This window comes from Gavia stellata, chromosome 5 (assembly GCF_030936135.1).
Source record: "Gavia stellata isolate bGavSte3 chromosome 5, bGavSte3.hap2, whole genome shotgun sequence".
NCBI lineage: Eukaryota > Metazoa > Chordata > Aves > Gaviiformes > Gaviidae > Gavia > Gavia stellata.
The window spans coordinates 34667967-34680620 of NC_082598.1; positions in this window are offsets into that span (position 1 = coordinate 34667967).

Sequence of the window (12654 nt, forward strand, 5' to 3'; positions counted from 1 at the left end):
TACAGCAGCCAGCAGCAGGAGTTTCCGCTCCAGAGCAGTTTCTGTTCCTGTGCAGTTTCTCATTCTTTAAGCTGATATTGTTGGCAAACAAGTTTTATCGTTGACGTGAGGACAGGGGGAAAGGAGGAAATAATTGGGAGAGACAAGATGATGCTCCATCTTTCCCATGAGTTCCACCTACCTACAAGCTACAAATCATAAATACCAGTGTTATTCAACAGGAGTCTGCTAAAGGTACATTTTCCCACAGTGACAAAGGCACTCTAAGAAAGTAGTGGTATTGTGATCTTGAGAAACCTGAGAGGACTGCTTTAAACCAGGTATTTTTTTCCTGGGGCTGGCTCCCAGGTTTATACAGGTGATTTAAATCCTCTGTAATTATGCTCCACAGTCTTCAGAACATTGTGAGTGTGTTTCTATATTTTTCAAATGCAGAGATGATTGTATCTCCCTACATATTTAACATTTGGTTCTTAGTTACTGTTCATAAGTGGATAAATTTGATATGGCTACAGTATTGTCCTGTCATTTTTTTGAATAAATTATATTTTCCCATTTTTCCGTAACCACAATCACATCTAATGCAGTTTCTCATTCTTTTCCTTTTGTCTTTAAAAAAAATCCCCAAAAGGTAACTTTCCTCAGAGAAATCATTAAGGAGTTACTGAAACTGAATGTACATTTCAAATTTGATTCCAAACAAGTTAACAATGATTTCTTTCTCAGAAAAGGTTTATTTGTAGAAATTAGTTGGGTCAAGAAATCCACATGTACTTAAGCTGAAAACACAAATAAAGGATAGATTCAGTGCATTTGTTAATGCTTGAAGAGTGTTTCCTGTCCCCCTCAAGAAACAAAATCTTTCACCTCAAGCAAGTACATTTCCATTATAAGAACTTGGAAAAATGCATCATTATTTTTTGAAATCACAAGATGTTTGTCAGTTTCTGTTTAAACTTAATTATGGAAGGATAAACATATAGACTCTTTCAGCCATCTTCTGTGTTAAATAGAAATTGTTCATTTCATTGAGGGTGTTGGAAGTAGAGCTCTGTAAACCTTCCAAGTAAATGGGATGTTGGGCGCTAACATACAGAATTCAAAATAGCTCAAAGAACATTCATTCTTGTTTTCAGCACACCATTATGAATCAAATCAGAGAAAAGGCCTTCCTCTCCCTTCCCCTCAGTTTGTTGGTAGACTATAACTCCAGTTCAAACATGTGTGGGTTCCCTCAGTAATTAGTTGTGTGTTGCAAAGGATGTGGGTAAGGACTGCATGGTAGTGAGATGGGTGTGTGGGAGAGTGGTAAGTGGTGAGCCCCAGTTCAGTCCCGGTGTGCTGGGATCCTAAAGGGTTGAAACTATTCAAGGTCTACAGAGGGCAGATGGATCAAGTCATATGTCATACTCCAGTCAAGCACATCGGAGGTGTCCTTGATATAACTAAATAGAGATGTAGAGCAGTTAAAGACTGACTATTACAGTGCACTGTAATAGCAGGTGGTCATCATCTTCTTTACAGAAGGTATGACCATGCTGAGAGCACAAGTGCAGCACCCTAATACCAAAACCATGGTAGATAACTGCCTGCTAAAAAGCAGAAAACCGTGAAAAAAAGGTTTCTATATGCTTGGTCCTGGAAACAAGTTACTTTTCTCCTTATTGGAGAAAGCTAAGTAGCTACCAAAGGGAGGAATGAGACTTATATATCTCATTGAAGCAGAAGTGTGTGTAGCAGACAACTCCTAGTTTAATATGGAGGTATTTACTTATATATGGGGGGGGGGGAGGGGACGACATTTATTCTAATTAAGAGGTATCTCCTAATTATGGAGGGAGGAAGAGGGGAAAAAATTAAACGAGTGTACCCAGCCTGAGTTCAGTCTAATTTTAGGTGATGTGACGACAAACTGAAGGGATGAAAAGCCTATAAATTCAGACCCTGGCACACTTTAATCAAGTATTTTGGCTCACCAGTGTATTCTTCAGTATGCTCAAATGCTAACAAGGCAAGTCCTGATGTGAGCCTTACACACCAGCTGGACAGCTGGGGGTTGTGCAGTTATCTTGCAATATCCTTTTTTCTGTTCTTGTCCCTGCCATCCTGCCAAAGGTAAAGGTTGTCACTTCGGAGACATACTCATAACTTGTAGTGCAAAGAACAATGGCCTTGATTTTTTTCTGGTGTTTTCTTCACAATTTTTAATGCAGTCTTCTGATAGCTTTATTTATGAAACTCTGAATTATTATCATATAATACTGAAATAATCAAGCAGGAGATTGTACCTGTGGCAACAATAGGAGGCTTATGAGACAGTTTAGGAGATGTAATTTGCCCTTTGAAGTTTAGGTCATCCCATCAATGCTAAAACAAGCTCTGAGGAGGCATTAAGGGTAATATGACTTTCAGAAGTCTCTTGCTGCCTCTGTACACAGGCAAAATTCTCTCTTAGGTTTGTCCTCTTTTCTATAATGGGTGATGTAGAAACTACAGATATGCTTGGATGTTTAAAAAAGTCTCAAAGGTTATATCATACACAATACACTAATTTTTGAGATTCCATTAATTCTTTAAGAATTGCTGCAAGTCAGTGCCCAGTCCCTGACAGTAGCCAGCACCACATGCTTCAGGGTAAGATGCAGGAGTGCCTCACTTGAACAACTGCAGAATAAAGTGTTCAAAAGAAAATATTTTTTTTTTTTTAACTGAAATTTGCCTGCCAATGCTTTGCTTATCCTCTAGGGCATTACCTCCTTATCAACAGTAACAACAAAAGGCTATCATTGTATACAGGACATACTTATCTGAGCAACAGCTGTTTTTTCAGCCCAAAGGGTTACATTTTTATCCAATGGAAGCACTGAGCCTTGAGCTGCCTTTGTAAGATAAAGAATTATCAGAAGACAGACTGTTTGACTTACAGAATTTTTAGAAAATCTGGAATCTACTAATCATTGTAATCTAAAGTACACTGCATATAATGACCTAAGGATGTGCCAGAAGGTGTATTTCTTCATCCAAGAGAGTTCTATGGTTGAGGTGCCGTGAGAATCAGCTTCAAGGTTAGAAATCTTAAAATGGTTTTGTGCACCAGTCAGTGCTGGTGAATGTATTATTGTTAGAGGTTTGTTTTTCATACCTGAACATTTAAAATTATACTAGGAAGTCCTTCTTCCTGTTAGTAATTACAGGTTATTTCTAATATGCTGTGAGAAATGCCTCATCCATTTCTGAATCTTCTCCTAAACTTCTGAGCTATATATTGCCCTGGGACGGTGAGTTCCACACCTGTGTTATGCAGCAGAGACAGTATTTTGTATGCATTAACTCCTGGTAATAAACACCATTGTAAGGATCGAATATTGTCAGTAGTAGCGTGAACACTTTATTCTTCCACAGATGTGGAACATGTATTGCCTAAACCCTGAGATGTGTTTCCTGATGATTTGTTGACTACAAATTGAATTTCTTCCAGCAATTTTTGTGCTAAAGATGAATGCAAAGGAATAATTCAGTGTCAGGTTTTAAAACCCTGTGGTGTCCATGGTCTTACATTCAGCAGCCATACTGCTATGGCCAGCTTAAGCATTTCTTGCTTTCCACCTCCTTTCTTTTTCAGTTTCCCAGGTGGTTTCAGATTCCTGCCAAAACAGTGGTCCTGGCTAGGCTCCTATCCCTCTTTTAAGTCTAGTCATACCCATAGAAGGATATGTGCTCACAAAGGCGGAAGTGGGATGTGTGGCTGGCAGTGGGAGAAGAGGAGAAGTGGACAATGAAACTGGCTTTTTTGGCGTTAGTCTACAGTTTTATCCGATGCAGCCGACTGCAAAATTGTAGGATCTACTACTTCTAGTCTGCCCATCCTTTCCCTGGTGCCAACACAGTTGTTCATGCAGTGAACCAAGTCAAGGAGATGATCCAGGGCTGTGGATCTAGCCCTAAATAAAATGTCTGGGTCTCTGTTCCCCCTGAAGAGACTGATTTGTTAATTCAAGTCACTATGTGGCCATACAAACATGCATACTGGCACAACATGGGAAGAAGCTTGGCATTGACATTGGCAAAGTGACCCAGGAAAGAGCAAGAGCGCAGTCTTTTAGTAAAGAATGGCTCATACAGCCTCAGCTTCATGTGAACAAGTATTCATTCCCATGGGTAGTATTGCTAACTTCAGAAGACTTCAGCAGGACTAGCCACCTCAGTAAGCAATTCACAGTGTATCCCTTGGTTTCTCTGCAGTATCTTATCCTCAATTCACAGAATCACAGAACCACAGAATCACAGAATCACTAAGGTTGGAAAAGACCTGTAAGATCATCAAGTCCAACCATCAACTAACACCACCATGCCCATTAAACCATGTCCCACAATGCCACGTCCACATGTTCCTTGAACACCTCCAGCAATGGGGACTCTACCACTTCCCTGGGCAGCATATTCCAGTGTCTCACCACTCTCTCAGTAAAAAATTTTTTCCTAATATCCAGTCTAAACCTCCCCTGGTGCAACTTGAGGCCATTTCCTCTTGTCCTGTCACTCGTCACTTGGCAGAAAAGACCAACACCCACCTCTCAGCAACCCCCTTTCAGAATTGTAGAGAGCGATGACGTCTCCCCTCAGCCTCCTCTTCTCCAGACTGAACAACCCCAGTTCCCTCAGCCGCTCCTCATCAGACTTGTGCTCCAGACCCCTCAACAGCTTTGTCACCCTTCTCTGGACACGCTCCAGCAGCTCAATGTCCTTCTTGTAGTGAGGGGCCCAAAACTGAACACAGGATTCGAGGTGCGGCCTCACCAGTGCTGAGTACAGGGGCACGATCACCTCCCTACTCCTGCTGGCCACACTATTTCTGATGCAGGCCAGGATGCCGTTGGCCTTCTTGTCCACCTGGGCACACTGCTGGCTCATATTCAGCCGGCTGTCAACCAACACCCCCAGGTTCTTCTCCGCCAGGCAGCTTTCCAGCCACTCGTCCCCAAGCCTGTAGCGTTGTTTGGGGTTGTTGTGACCCAAGTGCAGAACCTGGCCCTTGGCCTTGTTGAACCTCATCCAATTGGCCTGGGCCCATCGATCCAGCCTGTCCAGATCCCTCTGGAGATCCTTCCGACCCTCAGGCAGATCAACACTCCCGCCCAACTTGGTGTTGTCTGCAAACTTGCTGACTTACACCCCTTATCCCTGGTAACCCAGCAGTCTCATTCGTTGCCTCACCAACTGGCACTGCTGCCAATCTGTTACTCGTTTACATTAGCATAATGTGAAGGGTTGGCTGTTAGTTTTTTTCCATTACTATTTTTGTAGAAAGCATTTATAACGTAGTTAAAGGATTTGGTCCTGCGAAGTGCTGGGTCTCAAAAGCACACTAATTTCATTTGGAGTGGAGTCTGCTGAGCATCTCTCAGGGCACTCAGCCTCTTAAAGAATTAGACCATTTTGGAATACCATCCATTTGTGTCAATATTTTATCAGTAATACAGAGATTATGCATTAGATTGTGTCTTAGCCTGATTAACTGCTCTACTGGAAAGGGATATTGCAGCTTTATGTCCTTAATAATGCATAATACAGTTTGATGTACACAGTATTAAAACATGCAAAGCAAACACAGACACTCAAAATGCAAAGCATTAATACTGTCTGGATATCCTATAGCCATGCAATAGATATAATGTATAGACTCCTTAAGAGGTCTGCTGGAGTAAGTGTCTGACAGGGTGGACAGGAGGGAGATAGAGACTATTCTCAGGGAGAGAGGATGTGTACCCAGCATCTGATCTATTCTGTGGCTCTGCCAGATACTGTGGGTAAGTCAGAAAGTCAAATAGTGAGAATAGCAGGAGAAACACAGTTGCTGTTTACGGCTACTGCACTGTTTTGTGATGGGAGACAAAAATGTTGATCTTGAGGAGCTGGAAAGGATCATTCCTCTTCTTAAGGCTATGTAGTGAAGTAGAGAAGTAGGAGGGGAGAGATGTGCAGCTATCTATTCCTACAGTCTAGCTCATTGAAAGGGCAGAAGCACAAAGAAGAGACATACTATAGAATATTTTTTGTCACTGGTTTCTTGCATATTGGAATAATACTCACATTTGATGTGACGTGAAATCACAGACAACCTTTTCCCATCCCTCAAGTTTCTTCCCCTTTTGTTGGTCTTAGTATCTTATTGCTAGATTTTTACTCTCCCTGTCCTCCTATACTCCCTGATATTTCTCCCTCTTTTTCTTACAGATCAGTCCAGTAAAAAACAGTCCATTCAGGTATGGATACTATGTTTAGTAAATGCCTTCCCAGGCCACCCCCTGGTCTTGCTTTCCGAGGCCTTCCCTTTGCTTCCCTCCTCCAGACACCCGGCCACGGTGCTAGCCCTTTCCCAGCCACCACACATTCTCATCTGAGGAGCTGCCTGGTTTTCATTTTGCCCCCTTCTTCAAAACCCTGTGCCAGGAGGTATGGGAGATGTGGCAGAGCTGTGACTGATGTGTGGTGACTCTGCTCAGCCCGCTTGCATCGCGGCAGTACAGCACAACCCGCCTGGGGAGCAGCTCTGCGCCGAGAGGTGTGGAGCAACCTGGCCACGCAGGGGAGGCAGTGAGCAGCAAGGCAGAACAAAGGGTACGAGTTTCAGTGCACAGGGTAACTCCAGAAGCATGAAATTTGGCATTGGTTCACAAGAAAAGACAAAAGAAAGATTTTTGACTCACTTTGAGGAACAGAGTGTAGAGCAATGATTCATGCAGGCAGCACTGGATGGCACATACGTGCCTTGGGGCAGTATTCCACCCTGATCGTAAGAAGGTAGGAGCATTTTGTATGTAACAGAGAAGTGGAAAATATTACAATATATTTTGGTGAGAAAAAAAGAATGCATTTTGCAGAGCAGAAAAATACAGGTAGCAGAGAACTGGTGAACGTAGCCATCTCTGAGCCTTAACCCATCTTAAATCATGGAATGTAGAATAAACTGTGTATTTACTTTTAGATTTCATATTGTTTACTAAGTTACTTCATGGAGCACTGTAAATAATAGAGCAACTTCCACAGCAGACAATACTATTTGATTTATAATGATTGTGAATTTTATTAATAATTTTATTTTCTTGTATGATTCATTTCTAGCTGCACTAATGCCAGTTTATGATGCTGTTTTAAAGTAATCGCAATGCCATTTTCATTAACTATTTTGGAATGTTTGCCATCTTAGACATATGTCTGGTGACATTTAAACAAATACTGTATTTACGTATAATATGTACACAGGATAAAACTGTAAAATAGGTTCTTAATGTACAAATAAGCACTATACTATGCCATTGTTGGGAGGTATTTTCAAGGTTATACGACGCATTGATACCATCAGGGCAAACAGATTTTCAAGACAGGGCTTGAAAAGACAGAAAATTGATTGCTACATAGTATGCACTATTTAAAGATAAGAAAGGTACCCAGACTTAATATTGTTACTCATAAAAATGATGTACCATATTCAGAGCAGGATTTGTGAATGCTCAGCCATATTAAAACTCTGTTTCCTTTGAATGTAAAAACGTTGAAACAGTTGAGCTACTGCTAAATGCTTTTGAATATGCCCTAAGAAATCGTAAAGACTTGCTGATCTTACTTCACACACGTGTTTGAAAGCCACAGTGTCTACCAAGATGTACTGCTGATATCCAATCAGATGGTGAAGTTAGTCAAAATGAGCCACATAATTCTTCATCTTTACTGAAGCAAGTTCTCACAGAACTGCACCCTAACTTTGGAAGTTGTGTGTTACATGTAAACAGATGAATTCAGAGTTAGTTCAATGCTAGGTGATTGACTAGATGATATAAGAACACATGATATGATAAAGAGAAAGCATTTCTCTTTAGCACCTGGATTACTTATTAGGACAAGGTCATCCTGGTGTGGAAAAAACTCCCCTTATTTCCTGTCTGGGTTACAGGAATTGCGGGAACATGAGGTAGGTACGAGGCACAATGGTATGCTGGGGAGCACAGTGCAAAGGGAACGTTCCACCAGTAAGGTAAAAAAACTGATAATGAAAGAGCAGTAAACTTTGTAAAGAGAAATGCAGTCTTCTATTAAAGCAATTGACAGGGGTCAGGGGAGAACAATCGTTCAAATAGGTAAGATCATCTTCGGTTCTGAAAAACAGTCAGAAATTTCAAGCCAGATACTGAAGAAATTGCTCTCAGTTAACACAGTTACATTAATCAGTTGGTCAAATATGAGAAAAGGGTGGTCAGCATTTGTATAGGGGATAGGGATTTCCTTAAGTGTACTAGTTAATAATAAAAATAAAAAAAATTATTATTCAAAACAGATTTGATGATCCGTACACTTTTTCTTTAAAGAATACCCACTAAGTGCTTCCTACCTCTTAAGCTAGGTCTCAAGACCGTAATGTATGTTTACTTTGTGAGACAGCTGAAAAATAGGTTTGGAAACAAATCTTCCCCATCCCTTTGCAGCATGAGAACTTTTTCCCAAGCTTACTTCCTTGTCATGCAATACACGATAATTTTGTGGGTGTGAAAAATTCTACTCAATCTCCTGAACACCTAGGAAAATATTCTTATGGTCATCTCTGAGGCTAGACAATCCACCCACTGGAAAAAAAGACCTCTAATCCTCACAAGAGGTTTCCAGGTTTTGCTCAGGAGAAACTAGTTGTGTTTTTCAAGAGGCATTTTGCCTTGCATTTCTGTTGGGCTTTTCCAGTTATTCCTAAGAGGGGCACATCTTTTTCCCCTCTTTTGAGAGACTTTTTATCCCAAAGTGGCAGAATGAGGAATAGAAGCAACCTTTCCACCCTTCTTGTCAGCCACTGTCTTTTAACAAAATACATCACAAATTGCAGAAGTTATATAAAGAAGATATGCCATCTGGCACACAGACATATGACTCCTTGTTATTTCTAGAACTTCAGCAGGATGAACTGTGACACCATGTATGTGCATTCTAGATAAGGACACAAAGACACAATGTTCTACCACTTAAGACACTGAAAAAACCTAAGACAGAGTTGCATTTGATTATACCTTCCACTTATTTCATTAATACATTTACAATCCTCGAAGTTGTAAGGCTAACTAGAACAGAATTCCATTTCCATTTTTCCAGAAGAAAATTTCTTTTTCATGCAAATCCATCACGATGAAAGAAATACTGTGAAAATATTTTATTCCAATGTTTTGGAAAACCAGATAAAAGTTGATTAAAGTTGATTCAAAGCTTTAGACTGTTCTATGCCATCTCCATTCGATGGCCTCACCACTGAATTCTTGGCTCATCTGGTCTCTGAGCTCTCTTGGTAACCATTGGGTTATGGGTTTTTCTGACTTCTTTCTCTGGTTTTAGTGAGCAAACCCATCCTGGACCTAAGCAATTTTCCTCACAAAAGCTTTTTAAGACCAATAGTTCTGATTTTAATGAATCAGCATGTCTGATATAAAAGTTTTGTCAAAAATTTTCCCAAGAGCTGGTTGTCATTTCATTCATGATTCCGATAGCTTGCTGTTGTAATAATTCCTTCTGTCCCTTCAGCTTGGCTGTCAGCTTAAAGTGCCCTTGTCATGCCTCTGTAGCTTCCTTGTTTGTGAAGAACAGTGAGATTTGCATCTCTTTTTGTCATACACTGAATTCAACTAAAAGAGACATAGGCAATATGCTGTTACTGGTCTCTGGTTTGTTTATGAGAACCTGCCAAGTCTCTTTGTAAAACAGCAAGTTGCACACAATTCAAATATACATAAAAGTAATGTATTATTTGTTTTTATTGGGCTGCAAGTTCCCTCCGCATCAACCTTGCAGTGAGATTACCATGAGATAACTTCCTGAGTGCCCCTTTTGTCCACTGGCTCTGGGCCAACTCAGCTGGCTACAGGCAAGAAAAGTAATTTTAGTTCCAAAATGCAAACATTTTTCAGAATGTCATCCAATGCCCAAAAAAATTATTTTTGCAGAGATTGGGCAACTACACCATTTTCAATCTCTATTACTTTAGCCATTCATTTGGAATAGACCCATTATGGCAGGTCATATTACAATGTCAGCTATTTTGAACTCACTATAGTGAAGACTCGACAGCATTCTATTGGGAGAGAAGTGTTTTCAGTAATACCTGCAAGATACTTTATGCTGTCCATGAATATTATTCCTTAATAAACTACTCATTAGTTCTTTATCAATCTGCTGGTTTAAGAATAGACATAATGTGTTGGATGTAAGCTTTGAAAATTTGTAATGCAATAGAAAACTATTAACATTTTTAAGAGTAAAAAGAGTAAGAACTCACTATTTCAAATGTATAAGGTAGATCTGCAACTCTGTAGTTAAATCATACCCTTAGGTGTAACTACAACTGCTTTTCATACATGTTAAAATGAAGCCTAAATAGAAATAGAGTTTTAACATCAAGAGAAATTGTGCCCTTGTGTGAATGACATCTATTCCCATTTTATTCTTACTTACAATCCATAACAGGAAATGCAAAATGCTTCCAGCTGTCAAGTCTTGAAATCTCAGTTCAGAAACACAACGATAGTGAAGCAAATTGGTAGAAGTTTTTGCTAGCTGATACACGTTGACTGTTCCTAGTGCAAGTTAAAGCAGTTGAAGAGACCAAAATATTTCTCCTTCTGATACTCCCTTTCTTAGTAATCTAAAAAACATTAAAATAATGAATTGGTAATCTTATGATTTTTTTTTTATTTGTATTATTTAGGATCCTAGAAATTGAGACAGAATCTTCTCTAATTTCTCTAAAATAGGTCCTGTGCAAACACGGTACAAAAAGATGCCCCCAAAAGCTCTCACTCATTAGGCTGCAAGAGAAACACTTACATGCACACAGTGTTCCTCTGGCACGAAGGAGGCAGTAAACAACAGGGTAATATTATTCAGCACTGTAAACACTTCTGTGTCCTCTGAGCCTTTGAAAAGGAGAAGACTTATTGATGGCTGGAGATAGTTTTAACCTTTAACTTGTCTGTTTTGCTCACTTTGGGGCCACATAAGATTGAATTGCAGTTTAAAGACAGTGACTTTCTTCATCTCTAGTTCTATGCATGGCAAAGATACCCAAATGGCCAGAGTTTCTTTTTCTAGAACACTTCAATCCATGTAATGAACAGCTTTATACTCAGAGCTAAACAAAACTTATAGTTTGGGTTTTTTCCCCGCTCTCTGGATCCATCTTTGAATCTATACATGCTGCATATTTAACAGTAGAGTATTTATTAAGTTTCAGCAAAATTCATACAGAGTTTCCCCATGTTTGTAGCTTATGATTCTGCAGGCTCAGCCAACTGTAAGATACAGCCGAGCTGAAAAATTGCTTGCTCCTCTGAAAAAGCAAAAAAAGAAATTACATGGATTTATTTTCAGTAGGACAAACCATCTGCACTTTCCACAGCAGCTTTCCAACCTGAAAGTGGGCACTAAATAAGCACATTGCAAATATCGACCGACACATGCAGTGAGTAATTACAGCATCAAGGTATCACTGATCTAAGTGGTAAAAGTTATTGTGGTTAACCCACAGGGCAAAAAGAGCTTTGCCTTTCCATTAACACTGGTTGGTACATTATCTGGTTGCATTTAGAAACACGACCCCAGTTAGATCTGGGATCTGTCACATTTGTTGCAGTTCAGCTAAGATATAGTGTTCTTTCTGCTAGATTGACCTATTCAGCACCTTTTTGTTGTCCGAGGTTTGTCACCTCAGCAGTGGCGTTGCTGTGGTCTGAGCTCACCATGGGGCAGTTTTTCTCCTGGGCATTTTGGTCACAGGAGACACTGGAACTCAGCTACAGGGGGATAACATTTTCCCACTTGTTTGTCCTTTTAAGCAGCATGTTGGAATAACTGTCCTTCTCCTTCTGTTTATTCTGTTGCTTTCCATCGCTTTCTTTTAACACTCTCTTTGTTCAAGCATGTGCCTGTTTTCCTGTAATTGTCAATTTGGTTTTCTATTATCCAACTGTTTTTTTTTTTACTTACTTGTGAAGGTGTTCGAATTTTTAGGTACAGGCACACAACAATTTTGTTTCTTAGCTCTACTTGTTCTTATCAACTGATGCTTTCTTTTCTACCATATGCCTTGAGAGGTGGTCAGTGGGTTGCTGTGTTTTTCTCCTCTTTAGTGGACAATAATAAATTGCTGTTCTAGAAGTGTGTCTTAATTTCCAAGTAGTTTTTTAACTGTTGCCTTTGGTTTTCTTCTTTAGTAAACTGCTCGCTTATCCTTCTGTTTCTGCAATAAAATGTAACCACCACTGCTGCTGCTAAATGAGATGCAAAATGAATATGGAGTTTGAAAGCAGGATCATAATTCTGTTTTGGGTTCTAGTTTCATATATATTTGCTTTTCTTGGTGAAAAATTCCATATGCCTCATGGATCGGAAAATTTAAGAAAATAATCCTGGATTACACTGACCAAATTCCAATGAATATATTAGAGATACATTATGCTAATAATACCTTTAAAAGGTAATGTAGATATAAAAGCTTACTGAATGGTTTGCTATTGCCATATACCTTTGCAGGAAAATGCAAAACGTTACCAGCTGGAATAATATATTTGGCAGACATTTGGCCCATGTCTGGATTATTACATAAGGTACATGCAAGTTAAAAATGAG